The sequence below is a fragment of the Monodon monoceros genome, unplaced genomic scaffold (genome assembly GCF_005190385.1).
Source record: "Monodon monoceros isolate NGI ecotype Baffin Bay Population unplaced genomic scaffold, NGI_Narwhal_1 Super_Scaffold_20, whole genome shotgun sequence".
NCBI lineage: Eukaryota > Metazoa > Chordata > Mammalia > Artiodactyla > Monodontidae > Monodon > Monodon monoceros.
The window spans coordinates 80,292,389-80,305,448 of NW_021703777.1; positions in this window are offsets into that span (position 1 = coordinate 80,292,389).

A 13,060-nucleotide genomic window follows, 5' to 3' on the forward strand; every position below is an offset into this window, starting at 1 on the left:
AGTCAGTCCTTCATTTTGGTTTTCAATAACATTTTTTGCTGACGATATGAGGATAGGTTGGGGTGATAAATATGAGCTCCCACAGGACCCAGCACTTCTCTTATATTCCCATTTAGCATACTGTATTTTTTTTAATGGGTCCATATCCGAATTTGACTGTAAATTCTATAAAGTCTGGTGGCATGTCTGCCTTGGTCATCACTGTATTCCCAGTATTTAACTACCATTGGGAATACATATTTTAGCATGGTATAGGGAATTTTAACCTGTTTTTTTGAAGTCTCACATTTCATTGATGTAGTGGTATTCATTGCCTCAGAAGGAAAGAAGGCAAGCTATGGAAAAAAAAGTATCACTCAGCTCTGATTTATAAATGTATATATTTTAAATTATCATAAAACAGGAGGGTGAAATCCAATGTGCTTTTGATCCTCAAGAGCTAGGCAATTGGGTGAGAATATTTTGTTTTAAAATGGAATTCTAATGATCAGGATTCCTTTATCATAAGCTAAACCTGAGAAGCCTAAGAGTTAAGAGTTTATTACCGTGAACTACAGGATCAGGAATAATGTGCAATTAAATTAGAGCAGTTTGCCTGAAAGCAAGAATAAGACAAATCTCTGCTGGGATTAGAAGTTTGAAGGGGATTAGTAAAATAGAATATAGTTTAGATTCTGACATAGGTGCTGATCTCCTTTCCTCCAACCGCCATTAGGGCCCAAACCCTGGCATGGTAGTGGGGATGGCATCTCTTGAAGTCAACAGTTAGGTTTGGAATCTGAAAGAATAAGGGACTTCTGGGCTACTGATCGTCTGACTGCTGGTCATCTGGAACACTTGAAAAGGATACATAAATGCAGAAAGCCCTAGGCCAATGTAGCTGCAGTAGAGTAGAAATGGCAATGAGAGTCTGATATAGACCCCCTGCATTCCAAACCTCCTTCAGCTTACACTGGGCAGAGATAACATCCCCAAATTCCTAGGATCCAAGTCTCAGAACTATATACTAACCCAGCTGCCATAAAATTGTTGTGGGGATTATGGATTCCATGGCAGGAGCTATAAAGAGATCAAGAGCCAAGTTTGGGGCAAAGTCATCCAAAGGGATAATTGTGTTATTTCCAGAAGTGTCACCATGCTTTGCCTGTTCATACATTGGATAAAACACAAGCTGGTGGCTTTCATGATGAAGACAAAAGCCAGTTGTCTGTATCAAGTAGTAAAATCTAGACCATAGAGAGGCCAGTGAGGACAGAAGTACTCAAACCATAAGCATTCCTCAATTGGAACTATAAAGACGGATATACTGGAGGTGGTGCAAACCAGCTCATTAGAGCCCATTGTGGCTACCTCTTTCCAACTCTGCATTCAGTGATGACTGGTTGGACACTCAAGACTGGCCATCGTGAGGGCATTTACACCATGAACTTGGAAACTTGACAGATCGGGGCTTTTCCCCACTTCCCTCTAGAGAGTCAGTTGTTAAACATTTACCAGCACACCACAGATGATATGTAAGCCTACTGTGCATTTAGATTAGCTTGGGAAGAAAGAAAATAAAGGGAGTAGATCATCAGACACTACCTTGAATTGAGAAAAATAGTTTTCCAGCCCTGCAAAATTAATACCTAAGAGCTCAATGAACTTCAACTATAAAGAAAAATAAGAACATTGATTTTATTTTTGTCAGAGTATAAAATTATGAAAACAATGTGTTAGGTTAATATTGAGGATGCCATTATGTTATTAATTCATTCAACTATCAGAATTTCAGGCAAATATAATACCCTATTTCTATTCAATTTATTCATAGTTACCCAGGTCTTTCTTTTTCCCTACTGAGAAAGCTTTCTGCAGCGGAAATGCTTTTGTTTTAAATATGTGATTTAGCCATCCAGATGCTGAAATGCAGCTTTCCCCGTGGTTAATACATGGCTTATTTTCCATTGTACTGAAGTACTGTGCTTCCTAAGATATCAATGTTGTCAATGCCATCAGCAAGATTAAAAAAAAAAGAAAAAAACAATTTATAGATTGGTGCCAAAGTGGCTTACATATTGGTATAGATTACTAGCTTGTCATAGTGGTTTCTAGGAGAAAGCTACACAAAAGCAAAGGCCTTTACCAAAGGCCTTTGGTAAAGTCTGGAGTTTTTCTAGATGGTAACTTTGCCCTGGTATATACTATGTGTGATTTTCCCTGGACTGTCAGAAAGCAAACTTGAATTAGTTTGAGAAACATACAGGGAGGGGACACCTTAGTTTTGAGCTGACCAGTCCCTTGGAAATGCTCTCTACCAATTCACCTGTCGGCTTGTTCTAAGCATAAAATTACTGGAAGTCTTTCCTGATTCATCAAGTCTAAGTATTGCCTTAAATTATGTTTTTAAAGGATAGCAATATTTCAATCAAAATATTTATATTTATAATTTGCATTCATTTTCAGTGATTATTTAATTAATAACCACCTATGCCCCACAGGCTGTAGGCTCAGTGAGAGTGGGAGCTCGTTAGCTTTCCCTATCTGTTGTTCAATGTCACTAGGACACTGTGTAGCTTATAGTGAATGCTAATATGTGTTTGTGAAATAAATAAATTATCAGAGAAGTTGTAACAATTTAATGTTTTTACATATTTCTAAACAAATCTTACAGATTCAAACCATTAGTAGGAGTATGTAATTCAACAGTGATTAATAAATAGAAATGAGAAACAAATATATGCAGAGAAGAGCTTGGCATCACTATTAATCAACAAATATTAATTCAAACCAGCCTTTAAATAAGTCAAATTAGATACTACTAAGTGGTAGTGAACTTTTAATAAGCAGGTACTCAAATTCTCAAATGAAAGGAATAGAACTTGATGTAAATTTTCTTGTAATTCATTAATACCAATAAAAATGCATACTTCTACCCAACAATTCAATTTTGTTGGTATTGTCCTCAGGAAATATATGCAAAGATGTATGAAAGCTGTTCATTAAAGCATTATTTATAATAGAAATAATTTAAACATTCAAAAATACAGGATTAATACAATAATTTATAGTTATGAAAAAAGTATTAAATGCCATTAAAGTGACGTAGGACATATCAATTGATTTAACTATCTGTTGACAATATATATAAGTGAAATTGATGAGGGGGAGATTCAAATGTTTTACATATCACATTCCAGAAGGATATTCACAAAAGTATTATGCTAATCTTTGATGTTATGAATCTTCAGGCATTTCAATTTTTTTTCTCTTTTTGAGTTTCTATGTTTTAGATTGTTATCTACCTTGATAATGCATTACTTGAATAAATTATTGAGAGTATTAAAAGAAGTGGTGGTAAAGCACGAAATCATTTTCACAGGCCACTGAAATTGGCTTAAAGATAAATGTTTTAAAAGAGAATTAGTTTCGAATATCGAATAAGGGATTTGAAACTGAGAATTTTATGGATAGGAACGTAATACTTCTGCATCAGTTATCTCAACTTTAGTCTTCTGATGTATCAGAAATATTATCTTAGTGTATTCTTAAGAGACAGAGATAGTTGGTCAAATGCTAAGGTCAAAGTTTCAAGTAAATTTACTTATGCTATTTTTACTTTGGGTAATAGAAAGGACAGGATGGTTTTTCCCCCAGGTGGTAAGCAGCAGCAAATGACTTTTGCTTTCTACGGGTCTGTCTTTTTCTTTTTTTTTTAACTGTCAGGGCAGGAACACGTTAAGTTCACATAAATGGAGAGCACCCGCTGTGGAAAACATCTCTTTTGACTTAAAAAGGAGCATTAAAGTCTCTGTCACTTCAGTGAATCGACGATTAAAAGAGCAAATGTGAAGTATTTAGATATCCAGGTTATAAAAGTTACAAGTTAGAAAAGTTTAAGTTTTGCTGTTTTTTGTGGGGCAGTGGTTATTTCTGACCAGTCACATCTGTTCTGGTCAGGATAGTCAGTTCTCCTGGCTAGCCAGCAAACAAAATATGTCCATAAAGATTCTTCCTTCATTATGTCAGCTTCCAGGAAATGCTGATGGAAGAATGAAAGGCCATCCTTTCCCCTTTAAGAGCAAACTTCTAGGACTCCCCATTAGCACACTGCTAGATAGAATTTGGCTACCTCTTTTCATTGCACAATTCTCTAATTTCCACATTTAAGAAAATGCTTTAAAAATGCTGATGCAGGTTCTTTCTTCAATATTTTAATTCATGGTTGTCTGTCAAATGTTGTAAGCTCCAAAAAGTTTCGTTCTATTAAACCATGTACAGCAGCTAAGAGAAGATAGAAAAACATTTGGAATATAACTTTGGTTTTGATCATACAAATATGTCTAGAATAAAGTTTCCCAACTTGGAACCTTTGACATTTTAGATTGTCAAATGTTTTGTTGTAGGAAGTTATCCTGTGTATTGCAGGATGTTTTGCAGTATCCTGGCTACTGTAGTCTACCCACTAAATTGTTTGTTTACTAGGTTGCAGTAGCACCCCGTCCCCAGTTGTGACGATCAAAAATGTTTGTAAACATTGCTCAATGTCCCCTGAGAGGCAAAATATCCCCTGGTTGTAAACTATTGATCTAGAAAAATTAGATAATTTAATCCACAAAAATTAATTTACTGTGTGTTTTTTAAAAAAAAAATCATTCACAGTAAATTTGACTGTCATAACTAAAATGTTTTTGTTTGAAGATATCAGTTCATAATCAGGAATCACTCTATTAAATCTTCATGTAGATATCAGTTATGAAAGGTTGATTTTCTAACTAAATACATGGTAAAGGACAGGAAGAAATCTCATAGTTGTCAGTTTTAAACGAGTCACTCCATCACAGATCTCATTGTTTGTCCTTATGTGTGACATACTGCTGTGATGCTGTGATACAAAACCAGCCATACGTATATGTACCAGGAAAAATGCTGCCCCAGTGCCTCGGGACAGGATTGAACCAAATAAGAGGGCTCTATGTGCACTGTGTTCTCCAACGTACTTTAGTTTGCCCTCAACACAAATGACAAATCCAAATTTTACTTAACATGTGGAAAGAATCTTGCAGAATTAAGAATGAAAAGACTTAAATTTAACAATTATTAGAAGCATGCTAAGAGTTACATTTATGGTAATATAGGAAGAACATGGATTTCAGAGTAAGAAATCCTTGAGTTAAATCTTTCTGAACACTAGTTGTGTAATGTCAGGCAAGTTTTTTTGTTTTAGTTGTTATGTTTCCAGCTTTTTTTCATCAGTAAAATGGGCATAGTTTATAAGATTATTGTGAGAACCAGATTTTAAAAAGACAATTTTCTAGCATAATTAAGCATAATATATATTCAAAAAATGTTTGTCAAGTGATGGAGTAACATGATTAAAATGATTCTCAAGAACCTAGAAATTTGTCAACTATATATATACTTTCTTTACCTTCTATTCTGAAAATTTGTTTCAGAAAGAAAAGCAGGGAGATAAAAAGAAGGAAAAATATTCAGTAATTTCCCATCCCCGCCCCCTTGGTTTAAGATGTTGGTAAGAACAGTACTTCAGTGCAGCCACTAGTTTATGTACCATGGAACTTCAAATATCTTTCAGAAGAAAGCCACCTATATTCATGTCATGTTCAAAATATTAAATCAATTCCAAGTTGGCAAAGATAAAAATAAAACCTTCAGTATGCTTTAGTCAGGTACCTCCCAAACAGTGCATTGGGTTTTTTTTTTAATCAGATTGGTTATTTAGATAGGAACCCCACAAAAATAGTTGCCTTTGGCCTGACACACCCTAGGGGTGGACCTGGTGGAGAAAGTGTGCAAAATTTATAAGACCTGGTCTCTGCTTACAGATAGCTTTGAATCAGGCTACACATATGTAATCTAAACTTTTGCAATTCATCTCCATCAGGAAGCCTTCTCTTCTTTTATTTTTTTATACTTATTACTTTACTTTTTGTTACTAAATAGAAAAGCATTTTTATGCAACTTCCAAGTATTCTTGCATGTGGTATACTATTTCTTTCTTCACTGGACTTCTTAAATTCTGTGCACGTAACACCCTCTGACTGCCAATAATGTTCGTATAAGAACTTTAATTTTCCCACTTACTTTGTATTGCAGCATGTATTTTAAGGTCTTCAGCATGTTATTGGGAACAGTTTGAATTATCTGGAAGGAAAGGTTTTGTACTGGGCAGTCAGAGAGTGAGTTTGCCTTTAACATATCCTATAGAAGTAATAATTTATTATGATGTACACTCAGCTATAAGACTACAAAACTCAGCTAGTCTTAACAATTTGTGGATCAAACATTTCTAAAGTACCTTTTAAATAACACCGTAGTAGAAACAAAAGTTATAAAAACCACAGGGCAGAACTTCCAAATGCTACCAGTTTCCCGAAAGGAAAAAAAAACAAACAAGGAATTGCTACCTGGCATGATAAAAGCTACAATGCAGGTAAGCAGCTAGGGAATCTATGGAAGGACAGAAAAATGACTTTATCTTTAGGTAGGCTATCCTAATCAACTAAGAGAACTGTGTTTTCTGGGGTATAATATGTCAGTATTTATTAGTTCCTAAAACTTTTGAAAGGATTTGAGAGGGAAACAACAGAACGTCAACGAAAGTTCTCAAATTTGTACCTTAGAACCACTAGGAGATCTGAAACTCCTGATATCCTGGCCAAAACTCCATCCATTAAATTAGAATCACTGGAGCTGGAACCTAGGAAGCAGTTTAATCATCCTCAGATGATTTCAATGGACAGCCAAGTTTGAGAATCACTGATCTAAAAGGAGCAGAGGGAATCTGCGTCCTGGTATCTGAAGAGAGTCAGCATTTTCACTGGCCACTGAATTTGATTACTAATTATGTGACTGAGACAAAACTAAGGTTAACGTTGACTTTTATTATAGTTTTTTACAAAATAAAGCCTGTGAATTTGCCAGGGGGAAAAAGTGCATTTTTTTCCCTTTACACTAAACTTTGCTAAATAGTAGTATATTTTATTTGTAAATATGGTTAAACAAAATTGGCCATATTATCCTTGTTTTTGGTTATTTCAGATGATGGTAGTGATGGTTTGTCAGTTAACCTGTTGTCCAATCCAGGTAATTGAGAATCTTTCCCAAGACTTTGGCTAAGGTTGTGGGAAATTTTTCTACAGCAAGGTTCCAATAGTCTTGACCAGTTGCTAAATTGTGGATTGAATCTTCCAGTGTTCACATCTGTTTCTTTATGAGAAGAGTTTATCTGAAAGTGAGGAAAGAAGAGGGGAAAAGCTGGTGGTGGGAGATTCTGGCTTTCATTGAGTACCTGAATCCACTGTGCAGGACTTATTCTAAGGAACTTTCCAGTAATATAGAAAAAGTCCCTTTTTTGCCTAAGGCCCAGTTGAGATGAATTTCTAACTCTTGCAGTTAAAAGCATGCCAATAATAGACATGAATATCTTAAAGTATTTAAAAGCATGATTCCTGTATTTTTCTGTAATTGATTAGGTTATAAGGTTAAATAAATTAATTAAAGGTAATCTAAGTGAGGGGAGATTGAAGTGAGGGAAAAATCCAAGATAATTGTAATCCAGGTATTTTAATTTCTTATGCCACGGGAAATGAATAGACAAAGGGAAGTATTATCTTATTGATGTCATTTTTTATTAGGGGAGGATTATTTGTTTTGGGGCAGGATGACAGAAATGAGGCTAAAACCAGTAGTAATTACTGATAGTTCAGTGTTCCATATAGGATACTAAGGTATGGAAAAGAAGATAAGCAAGCACATTGTAGTACTAAGACTGATACAAGAGCAAAGATACTCTTAATACAATCAATATCAAATGAAAAGAAACTCTACAGCTATAGGTTATTATCCCCTTTTGACCAATATGAAAACATTATCATGTAATGCTGTTAGACCTATCTCAAGGAATGCTTTTATGAATACCAAAAATAAGGCTTGATGCACATAGTTGTCAAGAATGTCCTACAAGATGAATGAGATTATGTCCACAATTTCATAGGTAGAGGTATGACGATCTATTTCTGAAGAAAGTATCATGGTGTTTTTTAATATTTTTAAACTAAAATAACTTGGAGGAAGATGAACATGAGAATAAACTAAGAATTTCTGTTAAAATAAATATGTGACTCTAATAAGTGCAGCTTCTCTTTATGCTGTCTCAAATCCTTTAACAAGAAGATTAGCTTAAATGTATTCTTAGGTTTATTTATTGTTTGGGGGCCAACGTATGATATACATTTTGTAATAAGAGAAAGTTATCTTTTGTGATGGATTATTCACAGACAGGATTCCTACAAGGTGAATTTACAATAAAAGAATTGACTTTTCTACAGTGAAAGAACAGAATTTTTCATTTATACATAATAACAAAGCTTTTTTTCTAATTTCATCCCCCTTATCACCAAGAAGGAGTTTGAGAATTTCAACTTCTTCCTCTTCATGTTATGTACCATTATATCAATACTTTTCACTCTTTCAGCCAGTGGAAGGACCACAGGCTTTAGTGTCCAGCAGATCTTGGCTTCAAAGTTAATTTGCCAATGACAGGACTTTTGACCTTGGGAGATTACATAAAGAGGCAGAACCTCAATTTCCTCATTTGTAAAATAGAGATAATAGCAAGTCTTAAATAAATGGCAACTATTTTAATTTGCTTAGGTTGAAACTTATGTGAAGTAGGTTGTCTCATAATTAGGCAATCAATTTATTAGGCTATCATATAGGTTAAACTGTCATTCTAGTCTAGCACTGTTACGTATAATAAAAATTTTTCTACTTTAACAAGTAAATCTATCCTCAATCCTTAACTCTGCTTCTTTTGGGTTCACATGTAGACAAGTCACCTGCAGACTGATTTTTGTTTATTCTCAAAATTAACGTGCCCAAAATTAGCTTATCAAATGGCCTTTCCATTTCTTCCCTCCTTCTGAAATATCCCATCTCTTACTATACCAGTAACTATTTTGTAACTTTCGCAGGTGAGATTATTGGCCAGTTTTTGTTCTTCCTTCCCCATATGTTATATCACCTGTCATCAATGTTGCTACAACTTCTTCCTCTAAAAAACATGCCTATAATTTTGTCTTCCTGTCACTTTCATTGTCATTTTAGTCCAGGTCTTCATCAGCTTATTTCCTTTCTCTTTATATCCATGATGAGATTTAATTAATGAAACAATGATATACATATAAAAATAAATTTGGAGGATATATATAATATGTTCTGAGAGTTGAAAGTCTAATTAGAAGCATAGTTTAAAATAGTAAGAGTTTCAAATCTGACTAGTCTTCTTTCACATTAATTTAAATCATCTTAAATTGATTGGTTAGATCAATGAAAAAACTCTTTTTACCCTTTACTCAGTTTTTAAAAACTTTTATTTAAACCAGTCTATGCACTTGTTAATTGTTGAGCTATCTTACCTGACACTTTTATCTACTTTGTCTCATGCCTCACTATTCATATTTTCCTAGGATTGTGACTTTCACCGCTTTTTCTGTATTTTGTGTGCTCTTCAAATGTAGACAGGTCCAGGGTTTCCACCTAGACTTTTTAATCTTCCCACATATCCCTTTCTTTCTTTTCCTATCTCATTTATACTATCTCCCAGGAAATATCTACTGCCCCCAGTACATCACCTATTATTTCTGTGTGTGAACCTTTGAGTGTGGCCTATTTCTTGGGTTCTAATCTCATTATCCTGCTGCACAGCACTAGGAAGTACTCACAGCATTTCCTGTTAGCCTTTTAACCTTTTCCTGTTAACTTTTTAACCTTTTCCTGTTAACCTTTTCTTTTGACAGATATTCAGAAATTCTAGATCCAGATGTAAAATTGTAAGGTACTCTCTAATAGTTAGAGTAAGAATTAATTGAGCATAGCCTTTAGTATATAACCACATTTGCATAGACAGGTGGACTTTTTAAAAAAAATTTTCCACTTGAAGCATTTTTGTTTGTCACAGCACCTGGTAGGTAAAGCAAATATTTTGATTCCCATTTTATGAATGAGGAGGCTACGAACGAGCATCTTTAGGAAACTTGCCCAGTCTTTTGAATTGCATGATGATGTTTCCCACTATTTTATCCTGCTTTTCTTATCTTAAAATAAACTCTTCAAATTAACCAATAATGATTCTATTCTATTCTAGCTTTTGGTTCTCTATCATTGTTGACAATGCTATATTTTAACTTACCAAACTAAAACTACTGACCCTTATTTATAAGACTTATAAGAAAGTGTAGACATAATCATGACTTGCATAAGGATTACATTTTGTTTTAAACAGTTTTTTTTTTAGTTTTTTTAGTTTTGTTTTTGTTTTTGTTTTTTTTGCGGTACGCAGGCCTCTCACTGTTGTGGCCTCTCCCATTGCGGAGCACAGGCTCCGGACGCGCAGGCTCAGTGGCCATGGCTCACGGGCCCAGCCGCTCCGCGGCATGTGGGGTCTTCCCAGACCAGGGCACGAACCCGTGTCCCCTGCATCGGCAGGCGGACTCTCAACCACTGCGCCACCAGGGAAGCCTTATTTTTTTTAGTTTTTTAAAGTCCTATAATGTAATGAGTTTAATCATCTGTAATCATTTCTATTTCCCTTATCTATTCCCCCACTGATTTATGTATTCTTTATGTATTCTTTGAAGACAGGGACAAGATTTTGAAAATATTATTCTTCTTCCTCACTTCGTCTGTACAATATGATGTTGTTGACTGTGTTACCACTCCACCCTCGCCAAACTTCATGTCGGGACCCTAATCCCCAGTATGCATGTATTTGAAAATAGGTCCTATCAGAAGGTGACAAAAGTTAATTAAGGTCATGGGGTGAGCCCCTGATCTCATGGGACTGGTGCCCTTATAAGTAGAAGAGATACCAGGGCTCCCACTCCTCCATCTGGGACACAGTGACAAGGCAGATGACCCTCTGCAAACAAAGGAGAGTGCTCTCTCCACGAACCAAATCCATTAGTACCTTCATCCTGGATTTTCCAGCCTCCAGAACTACGAGAATATATATTTCTGTTTAAGCCATCCAGTCTTTGTATTTTGTTATGGCAGCCAAGCAGACTGAAACACTCAACAAATTGACAGTTTCCTTTTTCAATTGGAGAATTATTAATGTGGGGCAGGAAAGGGAGGAAAATACCATAGCCAACAAAATATTCTAGTTTTATGTTTTTAAAGTGTATATCAGAGTTGAACTCATAGTTTAAACTAAATGTTACCCTGAAGTTACATTTTCTAAAACTATCTTTGCCCACTGAATCAATGAAATGTATCTTAAATGTAAAGATTCTATATATAAGCATATGATTTAAATGTGGCATATTAGAAATATCTAATGAAAATATGAGTTGTTATAAGACTTGCACTTATGAAAGTGATGAGAAAAAAGAAAACATTTCTTTGAAATATATTTAAGGACTAATATGGATTCCAAGAGGATAAAACCATAGATAATATAGGTAATATATTATTGGCTACCTATGTTTTAAATATTTTAAAAGAAAATGGATCACAAAGAACTTGTGTATAGTAGGGTTCCAAGATCTATAAAATGGATAACAAAGAGTAGAGTGTGTTGGGGGCGAGGGGGACACAGAGAATTGCCTTTTTCCCCATCTAATCATGGTTAGATCAGAATACAAAACCATTACTTTAATCTTTACCTAAATCAAAGAATCTACAGTATCTGTTCTTTAACTTCAAATATATTAATTTTCATATCTTTCCTACATGGTCTTTAAAATGTGTTTATGAAGATTAATTATATATTTAAGAGAATTCATGATGTGTTTTCAAGTGAAAGAAACTTAAGAATAAAAATCAATATTGGTATATACCTCAAGGAAGCTGAATTTTAATAACACACCTTTTTGCTTAGTCCCTTTTTTGGGGTGTATATGAATCTTCTCTCCCAAATAAATGTTTCATAACATCTCAATTTGCTAGCTAATGAGCCCCCTTGATCTCATTTGGGAAACTGCAAATTCTCTGTCCTTTCCTATTTAGGACTTAAGGCAAAAATTAAGTCTCAAAATTGCTAATGCAAGAAGTATATTTGTAGGTCAAATGTTTTGTATGCAAATTATGAAAAGAGCCTTGGACTTAAAGAAAAATATTATATCAAAATATTCTGTTTTGACTTTTAGAGATTTCAGTTGTCTTTAATAGCATAGGCATTATTTTAAAAATTTAGAAAGCCCTTTTTACTGGAATTTCACTTACCTAAAACTTCACTTTTTAAATTTGATCCTTTTGGAAGATCAAAACAAAGATTACCACTTTACCAGCTAGTAATAAAATTTTTTAAATTAAATTGAATATGACTTAAAATGTTGCCATAGAGAATCAAAATTGAATATTTATTTTTTAAATCTAATTTTTTTGTTTTAAACATCTTTATTGGAGTATAATTGCTTTACAGTGGTGTGTTAGTTTCTGCTTTATAACAAAGTGAATCAGCTATACATATACATATATCCCCATATCTCCTCCCTCTTGCATCTCCTTCCCATCATCCCTATCCCACCCCTCTAGGTGGTCACAAAGCACTGAGCTGATCTCCCTGTGCTATGTGGCTGCTTCCCACTAGCTATCTATTTTACAGCTGGTAGTATATATAAATCCATGCCACTCACTCACTTCATCCCTGATCTGATTCTTTATATGAGGAAGGTTTTGTTTAAAGTTTTTTTAACAATTTTTCCCTGATATAGCGGGTTGAATGGTGCGCCCCCTCTGGAAATTGTGAATGTGACCTTAATTGGAAAGAGAGCCTTTGCATATGTAATAAAGAATCTCTGGGGACTTCCCTGGTGGCACAGTTGTTAAGAATCTGCCTGCCAATGCAGGGGACACAGGTTTGAGCCCTGTTCCTGGAAGATCCCACATGCTGTGGAGCAACTAAGCTGGTGTGCTACAACTACTGAGCCTGTGCTCTAGAGCCCATGAGCCACAACTACTGAGCCTGTGTGCCACAACTACTGAAGCCCGTGCTCCACAACAAGAGAAGCCACCACAATGAGAAGCCCATGCATCACAACGAAAAGTAGCCCCCACT